Source organism: Panthera uncia, chromosome E3 (assembly GCF_023721935.1).
Source record: "Panthera uncia isolate 11264 chromosome E3, Puncia_PCG_1.0, whole genome shotgun sequence".
NCBI lineage: Eukaryota > Metazoa > Chordata > Mammalia > Carnivora > Felidae > Panthera > Panthera uncia.
This window is the reverse complement of record NC_064815.1, coordinates 265,796-283,531: the sequence shown is the minus strand read 5'-3', so window position 1 is coordinate 283,531 and position 17,736 is coordinate 265,796. Positions and strand designations below refer to the sequence as shown.

The 17,736-nt window shown below is 41.5% G+C and overlaps 1 long non-coding RNA gene across 1 annotated transcript in view; it reads right to left on the bottom strand.

The window, feature by feature from the left end:
- Nucleotides 1-17,736, bottom strand: part of LOC125927857 (uncharacterized) — a 273,230-nt gene that overhangs the window by 97,127 nt on the left and 158,367 nt on the right. The window contains exon 4 of the long non-coding RNA XR_007459473.1: nt 13,415-13,477. This is a non-coding gene — a long non-coding RNA (uncharacterized LOC125927857). The remainder of the gene's footprint in view (nt 1-13,414; nt 13,478-17,736) is intronic.

Below are 17,736 nucleotides of genomic sequence, written 5' to 3'. Positions count from 1 at the left end.
AGAGGGAGATTAACAAAAAGACAGTGAATAAAAAAGTAAAGAGGGAGATTAACAAAAAGACAGTGAATAAAAAACAGACTAGAAATGGAGAAATCTTAAGACAAAACAAACCAACAAATGAGAAGTATTGGATGCAGAAAACAGCTTACCACAAGATACAAGAACATACCATAGGAAAGAGATGTTAGAACCTTGAGAATATCAATGCATGGCATTGGGATCAATAATGAAATACACTGAATACTTTTAGCACGGTTTCAAATGACACTAATATCTACTAAGATGGTCCATGCTTGGTAAGATGCAGCTAATATACTGACTTGCATATGTTCTCCAATTTTATAGAAAGAAGTGGGCATATGTTTTCCAACAATGATACACTGTTCCAGTCCATTACATGCTTTATGCTGTCTTACTCTTCTCTGAACATCTGGAATGTTCCATTTAATTCACCAAAATAGTATAGTGTAGAGCATTTTCTGCAGCTACCATCCAGCCCCAACACCACCAATGCAGCTCTGAGAAGCCCTGACCAGCATCCGTGTGTGGGTGCACTCACATGTGTACATGTGCATATATAAAGACGGAATGGCAATCTATGCTGTGATACAGACATTTTATAAAGGAGAGAACTGATGTTCAGAGAGGTTAAGTAAATTAAGCGTAGTCACAGAGTCACTAATGTGTTTTACATTCAATGTTATTCCTGCTGTCCCTAAGAGCATTGTCTATTAATGTAGCTTACAATTGCTACTCAGTCTTTCTAATATACGCTTGAAGCATTCATATGTTCTGAAATCTGGACTTCCCACAGAGAGTGTAAAGCCTTATTTATGTCTTGCAATTATTTATCCCCTTTAGTTTGGCTAAAATGCGTCACACAGTGACAGGTACATAAGAAGCACTTAGTAAATGTACGTTGATTGAATTTAGCTTTTCCCGCCTTACATGTTGCATGAAAGTCTCCTAATATGGCTTTCATTTTCATAGCTATTGATTCAATTATTCTTCCTTAAATCTTAAACGAAGCAGGCCACCCCAGCTCCCAGGCATCCACAAATTAGTGGTGTCTTCATTTGTCTTCCATTTACATCTAACTAAACTAATTATTTTCCTGTTACCTCACACCCCATTGGTGTTACACAAACCGCTGAGATGGCCCTATCTCCTGCAGGCATCACTCGTATCTTTTCAGCAGCCAGTTGTAACACGGGTGACAGAACTATTAAAAATGTCAGACTTCAATGCATGAAGAACTTATGTAAAAGCAAACGGTGTCATCTGAGGTAAAACTGGTGACAGCAGCATAGGGGAATGCAGAAGCCAACAGGACTACCTCCAAGCAAACTCTAACAGGGGAAGAAGAAACAATTTAGCCATTCCTAGGACAAAAAAGAAAAACCAAACAAAAAACAAAAACAAAACAAAACCACCTTCATGATTTCTGCAGAACTTAGAATATACTGGTGATGGCCACTGATACAGTAAAGAATTGAGCAAATGACTGGATTTTACACAATGTTGAAGAGATGGTGATGATGATGATGGTGGAAGATATGATAGGTGGGTGACTGGATGGATGGATGGAGACACAGGTAACATCCTTGAACTTTTTTCCATCCCCGTACTTACAATCCCATGTCAAGCCAATATCATCCCGCCTTCCCAGACTATTTCAATACAGCTCTTAACTGTTCTTGCTTCCACTCGGCCTGCATCCAAGCCTTCTTCAGTATAATAGCTAGAGTAATACTTTTAAAACCATAAATATAATCATGGTTCTTATTTTTTTCTGATCCTTTGATGGTTTCCCATGGCACTTGTGGTAAAATCTAAAATCTGCCCTCTGATGAATCTCTCTCCCCGTCAGCTCTTTTAACACTGTTCCAGCACTCTGCTCTAACCACACCTTCTTTTACTTCTTCATAAGCCCCAAATGTCTTGCCACAGCCCAGAGACTCTTCCCTAGAATTTCCCAACTTTAATAGCAATTCTTTGATCACCCAGATTAAATTACTATACTCTGTACAACTCTCATAGCACGCTGAGTGTTTATGTCACAGTACTGCCTACGATTTATAATTATACATTTATTTGCGAAACTGTCAGAGAATTTAAGCCCATGGGCTTGGGAAACTTGGTTGTTGTCTTGTTTCCTACTGTGTCCCCAGCAGCTAGAACCATGCCTGGCAAAGAAGAGCATTTCTTGTGTATGTGTTGAGTGAATGAAAGCCTCAGCCACCTGCTTGATACAGACAGAGAGCAATTCCTACAGAAAAGATACGAGGAAGAGAGTCACAGGAATGGTAGGCCAGGTCTGATTCCTCACCTGTGACGACATCTCTGATCAAAACTCTCGCAGGGGGAATAGAGGGCTTGACAAGTACTGCCGATGACTTTGAGCTCAGCACAGTGAGGGTTGGTGCAGGTGTGGCACCTGCAGGCTCTTCAAACGTGTGCAGAGTGTGCCTTCGAAAAGAAGCTTGCAATCTGTGCCAGCCACCACCATGCAGTGGTAGGACCATGTGCTCGGAATAATAAGGTCTTTTTTTTTTTTTTACTCTAGACTGAAATAGTTACAATCCTTTTACTACCCCATCTCCAAAATTCCTTATTAAAATATGTATTAAAATTAATGTGAAAACTCACATATATATGTAGACACACACACACACATATATAATGTATATATCTCAAAGGCACTATATATATATATATATATATATATATATATATATATATATATAATGTATATATCTCAAAGGCACAATTCAGTTCTTTGCCTGTTAGTCCTACATCTGTGCTTTTTGTTTTATTCCTCAGGATGAAACTTCAGATAAAGCCCACTGAAAACCTTGAGGGAATGTCAAACAATCGTGAGGCTACAGGCATGTTGAGCATCAGGAAACTCAGGGCTGTGGCTCTCAGTGACTCTCCACTCTGCCTGTACTAACAAGAATCTTGTGTGATACACAGTCCCTGGTAACCACGGAGAATATTTCAGTCTTTCTTGCACAGAGAAGAGGACGTGGCATGAGAACTCTCTAGAATTGTTTCTCCTTATTCGTACCAGTCATCCATTTAATCTACTTTTTAGAGAAGTAAACTTATAAATACAAGCTAGACATTAGAGGCGATTTTTAGACATCACCCTCCGCAAATCCCTGTGAAGCCAAAATTCCTTGCCGCTATTTCCTTGATGAAATGTACAGTCCCATGGGCACTTCTGACCCAGGGTCAGGATACAGAAAGAGGTCAGTGCAGTAGTCAGAGGTGTGGCCCCTAACAGCAGAAACCCAGCTCCAAGTCTTACAAGCCATCTGACTCTGAGCAATCCACACAAGGGCCAGCGTTCCCATCTGTAAGACAGCAGTAATTAGCAAGACCTATCTTACTAGGTCATTGTGAGGATAAAACGAGGGAATGCACGCAAAATGCTTAGCCCATGGCCAGGCCCATGAGCAGATTTCCAACAGATTAGCAGTTTATCTTCAGAACTGCAGAGGACAACACCTGTTTTCCACTGCATGTTCTGAGGCAGGCACTCAGCACTTCCCAGAACTTCCATTAAAAGCTCACTCTTGAAAACATTTTAACAGTTTTGAAGGAAGAGGTTAATTTTACTCTTGTGGGGATAGGGGCGTGGGGCAGAGAGAGGGGTTAAGTTACAACAAGGCAAAAGGGCTTCAAACTGAACTGTAGTAACAGTAGTTACTGTAGTAACAGCTTCCTTTCTACTGAACTGTAGAACTGAGCTTCCTCTGGGTCCCCGCCCTTCACGCAGCTACCATCAGGCTGGGTCTTTATGCTTACTCCCTCTCCTCTCTTCTTCCCCACCAGAAGCAGAACAAGGTCTTCTCTAACTAAAACGGAGCGTTACTTTCGCTACTACCTTTTGCTGAATCAATCACTGGCAAAGTTATGTTCTCAGAGTCCCACTTTCCACCCCAAAGGGCTTTTCCCAAAAACAACCCTCCGCCTGCAAAAAGGAGGGTTTTTTTTTCTTTTTTAAATCTTTACAAGAAACCTGTGGGTTGCCATGGTCATCTTCATTACAGAACAGGAAATTGGGACTGGGAAAGGTTAAGTAAATTTCCCAAGTTTGCAGAAGTGGTAAAAAGGGAGCCAAGATTAGAATCTCTCTTTGTTTGTCTTAATGTCTTGTGCTTTTCTAAGACCCCAGCTTCCTTTATCATGATCTCAATGAACTACTAGCTGTGACCCAATGGGTTTATTGGGCACACGGCCCAAAGACTCGCAGCTTATTTGTTTTAGCAGTGCACGTTTGTGAACTTCTGCCAAAAAATTTTTCAATGTGTACTGGAGTGGATGGTCCATAAAAATAGACTGATTAACAAGTTCTTATACCTGAATTTATGGGTAAAACAATGGTATCTAAGACTTGAGAGCCAGCAGACACCTGATTTCCAAACTCACAAAACTCTTGTCAAGAAATAGCATCAAAGAGAGAGATTCCAGAACTCCACTGGTTTCAGAAAGAATGTCTTGTGCCAAAATCCATGGATTCTGAAGTTCCTTCTTCCTTAAGGCTTTAACAGTTCACAGAGCAATTATTTTTGTAATCTGGCTTCTCCCTCTCTTCTGTGAGTTCCTTGAAGGTAAAGAGTCTGTGTGATTCAAATTTCTAACCCCAATTACTCTGAATCCTCATTATAGGCAACTAAAACATAGGCGGCTAAGAGGAGAAAGCCCAAAAGACAAAGGCTATAAATCAACACAGTCCATTTTGAAAAGCGATTTAGCGATATGCATCCAAAGTCATAAAGATGCTTATATCCTTTGACTGTACAATTCCTCTCAGGGGTATTTATCTTTAGTAAGTTACCCTAAGGAACAAAACTCTACAGATCCTGAGTGATTAACTCTGGTAATAATGGTGTTAGTGAAAAGAGCAGAAATGTCCTAGATATTCCATAGTAAAGGAGCAAGACATCACCCTGATGATACACTGTATAGCCCTTAGAATTATGATCGTAGGGAATGTTAGAGCAAGATCAAAAAAAGAAAGCCCAAGCTAAAACTCAAGGGAAGAAATTATAACAGAAATGATAACACCAAACCACAAGCCCATGATGACGACAGCTTTGGAGCACATATCTGGAGAAGGATTACGTGGAAATGTGGGAAAAGGATTAAACCAGCCTCAGGGCAGTAGCACATGCTAGAACAGTTCAGGCACAGGTAAACCTTGTTTCCTCAATGTCTTTAGAGGAGAGTTTGGATTCTGTTCTAAAATGAAAGACGGGCACTTGGAGCAGAGCCCTGGGTGAGGGAGCACAGCTTTGCATGCAAGACATGGAGATTCCCCTTCCCGAGCCAGACCCGCACCGGCTGTAGCGTGCGATTACGCTCTCAGACCATCTGCTCAGGGGCTGTGAAGGCAGCCGTGTGTCCTCCTGCCTGGACGCCAGGAGGACACCGATCACTAGTCAATCTGCTTGAAATTGCCTCCGATGATTAGTGTGTAATGACTCAGGTAGGTCACGGCCAGGGACGTTTCTGTTATTAATGCATTAGCAGCTGTAAATGGGCATTGATTCTGCACAGAGTGCAGGTTTATGGACTTGGTGGGGAGAGTCTGGCCCTGTGGAGTGTAAATGGTCATTGCTGGGGGAGGAAGCACCCCACAAGGGCACTGTACTTTAGGGAAGGGTAAGGAAGGCCAGCCAGCTCTGAGAGGAAAACCCTGACCTGAGAATATGGAGAAGAATTTACATGTGAGAGGGATGACTCTTGGACCTCTCCTACATCTGAGATGGGTCTGATCATATATCCTTGGATTCTGAGCCCAACATATACTCCTGTCTATGACTGGCTAATCCATGATAACCAACACAGCTTGGGTTGTTTTATTTACTTTAAATTTTATTTTATAACTTTACCATAAATTTGGGGCCCCATTCATTTTAACGTCCTCACTCTCAGCAAAGATTCAACATGATAATTTATCCAAACTTACTTGTAAGTGAACAAATGAATGATAACATTACCAGGGTAAGGATGTTAACTTAAATATCAATGTCATGGCACCCTGAGCTGGAACGTTCCACAATACAGTTTTTCAAGATAATTTATCCTTCTTAAATACAGACACTGAAGTCCAATGAGTGACTGGATTCACCAAAGCTCATGCATACACAGGCAGCCCAGCAGAAGATTATTTCTCAGTTATGTAATTGCTCTGAATAGTTCTCATTGTTACCATTTATTTACCTCTGACTGTATGCCCAGCACACAGTTGGGGTTGGCACTTTCTGAGGCAAGAATATTCATCTGTGAAAATAACTGCCTGAATTCTAAAGAAATTAGCCACATGCTTAAAAAAATATATTCCGGCTGTCAGCACTAGGAGAAAGTTTATCTTTTTTTCTGTGGAGCTTCTAAAAAGAAATCTGTAGCATCCTTCATTTAGAAAAACCAAATTCCTTGTTTCTATAACTTATTAACCAGCCATTCTTGCTTTTATCTGTCCTTTGCAATTTCCAGCTGTTGCTACAGGTTCACTAGTGTCTCAGATGAACAACCTCGCATTATAGTGCAGAGTAGAAACAGCAAGTAGATCTAATCTTTAGCTTAAGTGAAGGGATTTAGCAGAAACCCCAAGTCATTGTTTTGTTGTTCTCCTTAGGTCATTCTATTGGGAAATGATGAATAATCAGGGTGAAGAGAGATTTCAACTCTTAGGTGCTCCACCAGAAGAGGCCACAAGCAGATGTGCTTTCATTTCCTTTCACCCTATAATGCAACCAACGGATGTGGATCAAACCGTATCAACGTCAGTTTATTATACTCACTTTCCTGTCCAGAAGACAATATGTTCATTTTTGCCCACGGATTGGGGGCTGGGAGGAGCCACTGCTGGCCATAACTCATCACTCTCTGCCTGGCTCAGATACGTCCCTTCAATCTTCTCTCCTGTGGCCTCATTTCTGTCTTTCTTGTTTATTCACTAAATTCCAAGTCAGAAGGGGTCTTAGTTACACACTATTCCAATTAAATTCCTTACTGTTATTATGATTATTTAACAAAGAAAGCTAAGTCAGATTGGTCAATGTGTTAAGGATCATGTGGTCACTCCACAAAGGGGCGCCTGGGTGGCTCAGCTGGTTAAGCATGCAACTTCAGCTCAGGTCATGATCTCATGGCTCCTGGGTTGGGCCCCACGCGGACACTCATGCTGTCACCCACGCTGACAGTATGGAGCCTGCTTAGGATTCTCTCTGTCTCTCTCTCTCTGCTCCTCCCCCACTTCAAAATAAATAAATAAACTTTTAAAAAAAGGATCACGTGGTCATAAAGTCAGGCCATTAGCCTGACTCTTGATTTTTCAAAGATTGATCTAGATTGGAAAGTATGGTAAGGGAGGACTGTGAGGGGTTATGGATGACAAAAGAATGGTTTCAAAATGCAAAAAGTGATCATCTTTCACAGCAATAATCGATGCAACTCAAGAAATCATTGTCTCAGGGCTCCTGGGTGGCTCAGTCAGTTAAGTGTCTGACTTTGGCTCATGATCTCATGGTTTATGGGTTCAAGCCCCCCATCGGGCTCTGTGCTGACAGTGCAGAGCCTGCTTTGGGGTTCTCTCTTTCTTTCCCTCTGCCTCTCCCCTACTCGCTCACACTCTGTCTCTGAAAATAAATAAACTAAAAAAAAAAAAGAATTAATTCTTTGTCTATGTGCACTTGCCACTTTTGCGGGTGCCAGGGATAGAGTGGTAAGCAAGACAGAGACACATCATGCCTTCAGAGATCCTCTAGTACAACTGGAGGAGGCAGGAAATGCAGAAGCAATAAATACAATAATTAGAGCATGTAAGGAGTGCTTTGGAATACTTGAGCTGGGTGAAATGATGGAGAATAATGAGGCAGATAGTGGGTGCGACTTCAGGCTCTTTTTTTTTAAAGTTAGTTTGTTTGTTTGTTTGTTTGTTTGTTTAGAGAGCACAAGCAAGGGAGGGATAGAGACAGAAGGAGAGAGAGAATCCCAAGTAGGCTCCACATGCTGTCAGCACAGAAGCCCGACATGGGGCTCGATCCCATAAACTGTAAAATCATGACCTGAGCCAAAATCGAGAGTCAGACCCTTAACAGACTGAGCCACCCAGGTGCCCCTTTTCTCTCTCTCTCTTTTTTTTTAAAGTTTATTTATTTTGTAGAGACAAAGAGAACAAGTAGGGAAGGGGCAGAGAGAGGGAACCCCAAGCAGGTTCTGCACCATCAACATAGAGCCCAATGCTTGAACTCATAAACCTGAAATGTGAGATCATGACATGAGCTGAAATCAAGATTCAGACATTTAACCAACTGAACCACCCAGGAGCCCCAGGGCTTCTCTATTTTTTATCCATGGTCCTGAAATCCAATAATCATACACAGTTTCCTTGTAACTTTCATTTTTTTTTAATCTTCCTCTGTTCTAACAATAAGGAAGTGAAAGAAAATTGTTTTTCTTTTTTTATTTATCTGCCTATACTCTCTTGCTTCACAGTCTCATATACTCATTAAATCAAAAAGATCCCAAGTTCCTTATTCCCTTTGTAGAAGAGGGAAGCGAGGAGGAACAGGAAGGATTTTACTGAGTTGGCTATGCAGCAGCTTATGACAGACAAGAGATACACAGATGGAATGTGTGAATATGGATGTGTGGCGGTGGGTGGTCAAGTGTCAGAGCACATGGGAAGGTCAGAAGAGAGTGTCTTTTGGTGTGCCCTCTACACCATGAGACTCTAAATCAACTGGCACGAAACCCACCCCAGGCCTGGCCATCATTTAAATTAATGTTCTTACATTGCTCATGCTCTTGCTTCCTCTCCCTCCTGTATTCAGCTGAAGGCTGACCACCCCATTTCTAGCCAACATGCTGACTTTTAACCACTTCCTGAAGATAATCATTACTCTTTCTTTTCCAGTTCACCCTCAGGCTGTTCTACTCTTTGCTTGCTCCACCTAGTCCAGATTCTAAAAATATCACGGGGTCACACATCTACAATGAAAACAGGCTTAGTATTTTCTTTATCCTACAAGGGGAATCAAGGAATTAAAGTACACATATTCAACAGGAGCGTCTTAACTGAGATATATACCAAAGTGTACAATAAGAATAAGGAAGGGTTACTTTGGCTGGTAAGACCACAGGTGACAAATTTTGAAGTCAGGAAGTAAACACATTTGCAAGTCAAGAGATCAACATGCTTGGTGGAAATATGTTATCTAGGGATTCTCAGAAAGAAGGCAGAATGTTAGAGACAAACTTAGCTAACTGAACAAGTAACTAGATGATATTCATGCTTGGGGAATAGTAGTCCTCTAACATGTAGGATGGAGTCCAGGGGATGGTGGCTTTGGGCATTAAAACCACAGCCACTTGAGGAAGTAGCACCTAGAGTGATACGCCAAAAGAGGGAATGGAATTAGGGGTTCCAGAAGGTCCAGATCAAAGCCTCACTCCTCTGGTGGTGTGTGAAGAGCAAGACAAAATCGGTGGTGACTGAAGCTTGGGACTGGGGTACCTGGGGACAGAGTAGCGTCCAGAGGCGAGAGCATAGGGTGTGGTCTGATGTCAGTGTTAAGCATTTGGAGTCCAAAGTGACAGCAGAAGTAAGTGAAGATGTGAAGCACATGGGTAGCTCGGTCCGTTGAGCGTCTGACTTCGGCTCAGGTCATGATCTCACAGCTTGTGAGTTCCACCCCACATCGGGCTCTGTGCTGATGGCTTGGAGCCTGGAGCCTGCTTCGGATTCTGTGTATCCCTCTCTCTCTGCCCCTCCCCTACTCACACTCTTTCTCTCTCTCTCTCTCAAAAAATAAAATAAACATTAAAAAAAATTTTTAAAAAAAGGAAGTAAGTGAAGATGTACAGCAATTTGTGCTGCACAGGACACTGGAATTCAGTCACAGATTTGGAGTCTGTTGCTCTAGGCCTATTTAGGCCTTGACAAAGCAGAAGTCAGAGCTTTAAACAAGAATTAGAGTAGGAAGTACAAGGCAAAAGGCAGCCATCATGGAGATCCAGATGGGTCTACTGTCTAGACTCAATTCTGTTTCTCCCACTTACATAACGCTCCATCAGAAGGTGAGATGTGTCCATCCATCTATTCATCCCCCCATGTGCTCACCCATAGCTATGTCCAGCAAGTACTGATTACCTATTACAGACAATACTTCAGTAGATGTTGTGGCTATAATCAGAGGTTATATGCTCTAATAACCAGCGTATGACAGACACCAACCAGTGAGAACAAACACATTGTATGACATTTGAGGGTCATTAACTCTTTCGTTCAGGATCAAGGGTTCATGTACGGGCATCATGCACATGGAATCGCAGGGAATAAAGGTGCTTAGGGACCTTGGGACAGCAGCAGTTCACCAACCAATGTCCACACTGGTATTTATCAGCTAAGTATCAGCATGAATGCAAGGATGCAAATTTCAGAACAGGCCCCCTGTATTGACAGGGCCTCCAGTCTCGAGCTGCCCCATCCAATGTGATAGATTATTACTAGCCACATGACACTGTTTAAATTTAAAATAACTAAAAATAAAAAAAATGATAAATTTAGTTCCTTGGTTACAATAGCCACATTTCAAGCGCTCAGTGGCCATATCTGGCTACTGGTTACCATACTGGACAGCAAAGATAAAGAAGATTCCTACCATGACATAGAGTTCTTTTGGATAGCACTGGACAAAAGGAAAACATTAAATTAATCTTTGGTTAATTAATTATAATTCTGACATAGCGTGCCAAGGGAAGTATAATCTGGCAGGAAATAGAGATCTAAGGAAGGCTTCCACGTGAACTTAAATTTAAAAGTTGTAGGAAATTAGGGGCGCCTGGGTGGTTCAGTCAGTTAAGTGTCTGACTCTTGATTTCAGCTCAGGTCATTATCCCACAGTTTGTGGGATCAAGCCCCGTGTAAGACTTCATGCTGATAGCATGGAGCTTGCTTGGGATTCTCCCTCTCTCTGTTTCTCTCTCTAAAACTAAATAAATAAACTTTTAAATAAATAAATACATAATAAAAACTTCTAAGAAATTACTCTGAAGCTTAAGTTCAACCAGTGACCCTACAACCACCAGACTGCTGTAGCTCTCCTTTGTGTATACAGATCACAAAAGGATGTGGAGACCTACAATCCCACAAAGACATCAGAATGTGCAAAACAGCTTTGTATCATATACATCAGCCAATCTGTGCCAAAGGGCACCAATGCAAATGGAACATTCTGGAAAAGAATAAACAATGAAAGATAACCAGACTTTGGAAGTAGTAAATGAACATTGATTTTCTAAAGCCAACAGAGACCTTAAAACCCTAACTCAGACCACCATAGGATAGTCACATCAGTGCGGGCACAATGTTAGATGTGTGTAAATTCTAAAACCAGGACTGTTGCTCCCAGTAAAATCCCATGAGGGGCAGTTTCCTAAGCAGCAATGTTACTGGTAGGCGAACCCAACACCCAGACACATAGCCAATGTAGACGTCAGGCCATCTGCTTTCTTGACGATGAAGCAACCTCCCAGAACTCAACCTCTGTTGTAGGGGACATGACCTCTTGGCCCCAGATGTTGATTGAGGTTCAGTGCTCCAGGGAAGCTAGGACCACAAGGTAAGCATCGAAATCTATTAGGTACACAGAAATTGGGCAGCTGCTCTAAATATCCCCAGTGAGGAGTTTTTCCATTTCTTCCTTTTTTATTTTTTCTTAAATTATCAGATATCTACACACTGGTGTAGAGCAGCAAATTAATAATTTTTTTCTCTTTAGACTGCAATCGTAGATATGGAAATACCATACCCAAAGACAAATTAACATGAGCTCCTTACAACGCTGTACTAATTATCTCGGGGACCAGAGCCTCCCCTAGGTTAGAAATTTCAGCCCCAATCCAGGGATGGAACATGAATTCCTTTCTGAGAAGCAGTAATTTGTATCCTGTTGAGAAGGTAGAGAGAAAGGCAGGAGGGTCACACATAATCTGAAAACACATCCTGAAACCTTCCTCCTCCATCTCTACCTTGCCTGCTCCAGCACCACAAAGAAGGGAAGCAAGGATATTGCTTGAAACAGAAGAAGATAAAGTAACATGCATATTTAACTTTACACCAAACAGACTTCATGCCAAACAGCCTCTCCTTTCCACTTACAAAACCTCGCAGTTTTCAGAAAACGCTGTAGCCTGAACTTCAAAGGCAATGAAAGATAGATGTGGCATGTAGGGAATTAGACACGAAATTTCCTTTATCATTAGGAACAAAAGCTGTGGGTCTAATCTCCTGTGTGATACAAGCTTTAGCTGATCAGGGTCACACTGAGTCACTCTGATATTGCAAACAGCAAATACACCATCTTTTTATTTCTGCCTCCTCCTCCTTCTACCATTCACATATGCAAATTCCGTAGCAAAAAGGGGAGTCATGCGTTACCACTGAGGGCAAAAGAATTCCCTTTGATCAGCCTCTTCCAGGCCTGGAGTCCCACAGTCTCTGATTCCACCTGCCCCTTTATGATATTTGATGTATCAAATTATACGCCACCCATCTCAGAAGTAGAATGTATTTTTTGTAAAATTCTGAAACCTTACCAAGGAAGCTGCATCTTGAAAAAACTAAATATTTCCTTTAGTTAGCCTTTTAAAACTTTGATATTTGTGGTTAAATTATGACAGATTGTTCTTCGCCAGCAGAACTACTGCAGAGGAGAGCTGATGTCCCGTGCACCAACACCAACACCTCAAATGCTAGCGTCTCATAAAAAAGGAGAGTCGGGGAAACCGGAGAAAATACTGCTGGCTTCACCAGAAATAAAGTCCTTGTGCACAATGAGAACGGCAGACGGCAGAAAGTGCTTACTTGCTAAAAACAAATGAAATTTCTGAAATGTACCCCAGCATCTTAAAAGTACAGAATTTCTTTTTCTGCAGTAATTTTTATATAGTAGGAATTGTATTCTGGTGCAAAATGAATTGTTCTTAAATGCCTCAAGAAATATGTGGTCTCACTTACTGATCTGTTTTTGCTGGCATTTCTTTCTACTTTGCAGGGTCATGCAGCTGGGAGAGAGGGACAAGATATCTCCTAATGAGAAAAGCTTAGGGAACAAATAGACAAGAAAAGCACATTTTAATTTAACCTCCAGCCAGCAGTGGTAGGGTTAATCCCCCAATGCGCACAAACATTTCCTGTGTTCCTTGTGGGGGTTCTGCCTGGCACATCATCCTCTCACCTCTGAATCCAATGCAGTAGAGCAGAAAAGAAAGACACAGGCAGGCAGCACAGTGTTTGTGGGAACTTCAGGCCTACAGAAGAGAGCTTTTCATCGCAAACACGATCAAAGAAATAGATGTATTTATGTAATGAAGGTTCAAAAGCGGTCGCACTTACTGAATGCTGAGCCCGATCAAGGAAGCTGTAAGTCCCACTGGCATGAGTTCTTTGAGCAGTTTCCTAGGGAAGAAGAGAGGGGGAGACTTGAGTATCAAGGAGCGTACTCTCGTATTGTGCCTTAACCTGTCTTGTCATCTTCCTATCTGGCTAACCTCTAAAAGAGGCTTTTGATGAAACAGTGTATTTTACAATGATGATGGTAGTGATGATGAAAAGGATTAAGATCAAGTCTTTCAATATATTTTCATTTAATTCTTTCACACTCCGATTAGGAAGGTATTACTATTTTCTCTGTTTGAGAAGAGGAAACCAAGGCTCAGACAGTTCAAGTAAGTCATACTTGCACAAAGTATGCATTAAGGTAGCAGAGCCTGGATTTGAACTGGGCAATTGGATACCAAGTTTACAACAGGTCTGTTATGCATGTACCTTCTACAGTGAGCCCTATGCTATAGGATGTGTTCAAGGAAAGATGAGAGGCCAATCTTTTAGAGATATTATTGCCTGGAGTTAGGCAAAAAGAGATAAACTCTCTTTTCAACTCTAGAACTCTAGGATTCTATAATGGTCAATCCCATGATGGCTAACACTCAAAGTGACTGTGATTCAAGGTGTCCTATCAATAATCAATTTCAGAAACATGGCTATCATCTCCCAATCAGAAGGAGTAAGATCCATGTCCATTAATATTTAAATATCAAAACCAAATATCACTCAAACTGCAGATGGCCATTATAATCTCATGTAATTCAGTGGGTTGGGGGAGAGGTCATCTCTAATCACAAAGACTTACTAATAGATATGAGAGAGTTACATGGCACCCTATACCCCAGAGAGTTGATTCTGACCTGTTCCCACTCTGGGTGACATGGAAGTAGCAGAGGTGGGATTGGTTTGCAGGATTCTAGAATCCTGTTCTAGTGTTCTATTATTTCTCTCGAGTAGTGACACAGTGTGTGCTCAGATTCAATGGAACTCACAAGTTTCAGAGTTTAATTATAAACAGTATTCACAGATATATGTTTGGAAAATATTCTCCCGTTCTTAATAGCTTTTTAAAAAAATTTTTTTAACATTTATTTGAGGGACAGAGAAAGACAGAACATGACCGGAGGAAGGGCAGAGACAGAAAGGGAGATAGAGAATTTGAAGCAGGCTCCAAGGCTCTGAGCATCAGCACAGTGACCAATGCGGGGCTCAAACTCATGAACCATGAGATTATGACCTGAGCAGAAGTTGGACGCTTACCCAACTGAGCCCAAAGTCGGACACTTAACCAAATGAGCCACCCAGGTGCCCCTCTTAATAGCTTAATATGATGGAGGTTTTTTTTTTTTCCAATCTTCATATTTGGTGAGCCCACTGGTGTTGATAAATTAGAGCGTCTGAAAATAGAGAGTGGATCTAAAATAGCGGAAAGAGAGATTTGCATCTGGAGAAGCCTGAAAGTATACACAGCTGTGAAGTTGTAAGGATGGTGTTAACAGTGGTCATTTATCTGTCCTTTCTTCTTTCCTTCCGTTCATCCATCCATCCATCCCAATCATCCATGACTCTGCTACCTACCAGCTTTGTGACCTTGATCAAGTCACTTAACTTTTCTTTGTCTCAACTTCTTCAACTATAAAATGAGAATAATATAGTGCCTATCTCAACAGATTGAGGTATTAGAAGTTAGTATTTGTAAGGCACTTATTTAGTATTATGCCTGGCACAAAGTCAATGCCATTTAAAAGTTGTTTATTATTATTATTGTTATTATTATTATTGAAGTATAGTTGAAATACAATATTTTATTAGTTTCAGGTATACAACATAGTGATTTGACAATTATAAAATGCTCACCACAATAAGTTTAGTTACCACCTGTCACCATAAAAAGTTATTATAATACTTTTGACTATATTCCCTACAATGTACTTTTTATCCCATGACATTCATTTTATAACTGGAGGTTTGTATGAAAGTTTATTATCATTTATCAAGCCCCTCTTTATGCCAAGCACTATCCTCTTAGTGCCTACAGTCCAGGGGGAAAGTCAGGGATGGTGGGGAAGACTTTGCCAATGAAGCAGCAATGGAAATGAGATCTTCATGATGAGAAGAATGTAACCAAATGAAGTGAAAGAATATGATTTGGGAAAAGGAGGCACAAAATTTAGGAAATGAATTGTCAAAGTATATAATTATCTTCTATAAATTCATAGTATGCCTCAGCTGGAGAATTATCTGTGTCCTAGTAAAAAAATATTAATGATGATAATAGTAATAGAAACAATAGCAGTAGTAATAGTTTTATTGAACCCATAGTATATCCAGGCTTTGTATCAAAATCTACATGTGTCTTCTTATTTATTAAAACTAACGATGGCTTCTTTTGTCAGGTTCCACTTCCTAACTCTTGGGCAACTCTCTCTGGTACTTCTTCCTTCCCTTCACATAGTCGCTTACATACTCTAGGATCCAGCTAAACTGATGCCTTAAAGACAGAAGGCATCGTTATACCTCTAGGCCTTTGGTCACATCTTTCTTTCTCAACTGCCCTAATCCTGGCTCAATTTCAACTTGTTCTTCAATGTCCACCCAAGTGTGAACTTCTCTCTGCAACTTTCATTGACCTCTCCAGCTGGACTGAATTTTTTCCAGGGGCTCTGTGGTCTTTCACACACCCTTCTATCTGAACAAGAATCACACACTCTAACCCACTGTAGAGCTGGCCTGCTCTGTCTGTGAGCTCCTGGAGGCGAAGGACAATGTTTTACTGATATTTGGTAGCCTCACTGTCTGGCACAGTGCCCAGCCACTTAGCAGCGGCTCACTACACTGGACGGAATCAGCAGATTCCTCATCGAACCAAAGTGGTATAGCTCCAAGGAAGGGCACTGAAATTTATTCCAGAGACAGGTTCTCCCTAAGCAAAACAGCCGTCACTGGTGTTCCCATATTTGGTACCCAGATGATAATATTAACTTCTCATCCACATCAGCTTCATGCCCACACCTTTAGATCTGTTTTTAACCCAACCTGCAGTCGAAATGAATTTTATAACCACCCCCCTTACTAATAAGAATCCATCAAATTCTCCAGGCAGATTGTTTTATAAAAGCAAACAAAGGCAGAGAACCAATGTTACAAGGTGAGAATAGAAATGGTCATTAGCAGCAATGGCACCAGACAGTGAGAAAAATCTAAGATGCTCTCTAGAGTTCCAGAGGAGCTGTATATGTTCAAACCAAAACAAAACAAAAACAAACTAAGATTGTCCTGAGTTTGCAATTACTCTTGCAAACTACCTTAAGAGCAATTTGTGACCAGGGAGAATCTTGGGTCCCAGAGGAATTGGGTGGAATTCTCATCATACTGAGACCAAGGCTGGAGCCAAAGGGCTGCAAGTGAACAAAATTTTAAAGGACATCAGAACAAAATCAGGCAGAACAGAGGTGAATGCTCGCTTCCTGCATTAGCTGCCCTCACCTCTGCACTTTGTCCAAACGGACGCAAAAAATAGCGAGCCAATTACTTCCAAAACACTGGAGTTGATGACCCCTGGGTAGGCAGCGTGCAGTTTAACTCTCTCACTCGGTAAATCGGGCTGGTACTGGAGTGTTTCCACTCCCACAGACTGCCACAGACTGCTTGAGGATTTCCCCACTTGGACGACCGCAATAGGCTGCAGAGATCGCCTTCTGTCTCCAGGCTTTCACCTCTAATTCCTCCAAAGAGCTGGCACAGCAATCTTTACGGAATGTGACTGTGACTATATTGCTTGACTATTTAAACCCTGCACTGATGGCTTCCCATTCCATTCAGGACAAAGCCTATACCTTGTGACATAGCCTGACATCCTGCATGGTGTGCTTCTGCCACACTCCCGCTTTATTTATTTATTAGTGAGCAGGCACACCCTCCCTCTGGACGCCTAGTGTACCAGCCCTGGGGACCTTCTAGTTCTGGATCATACGTGATTCGCCACCTGCCATGGGGATACTGTACATGCTGCATCTTTGACCTGGGATGCTTTTAACACCCACTAACTCCCATTCATCATTACTTTCTTATGGAAACTCCTACTACATGGTCTCAAGAGCCCTTCCTCATAGCACATAGCATGGCTATCACTTAACACTCAGGAACAAATTATTTAACTGATGTCTAGATGTCTCCACTATGTTAGCTGTATGAGGGCAGGGACTATGTCTATCTCACCATTTTGACACCAGCTCTTACCACACTGTTGTGAATATGAAGGTATTCAATATATAGTTGCCAAAGGAAGGATAGGTGGAAGGGAGGAGGGATGGAAAGAAGGTTTCCTCACT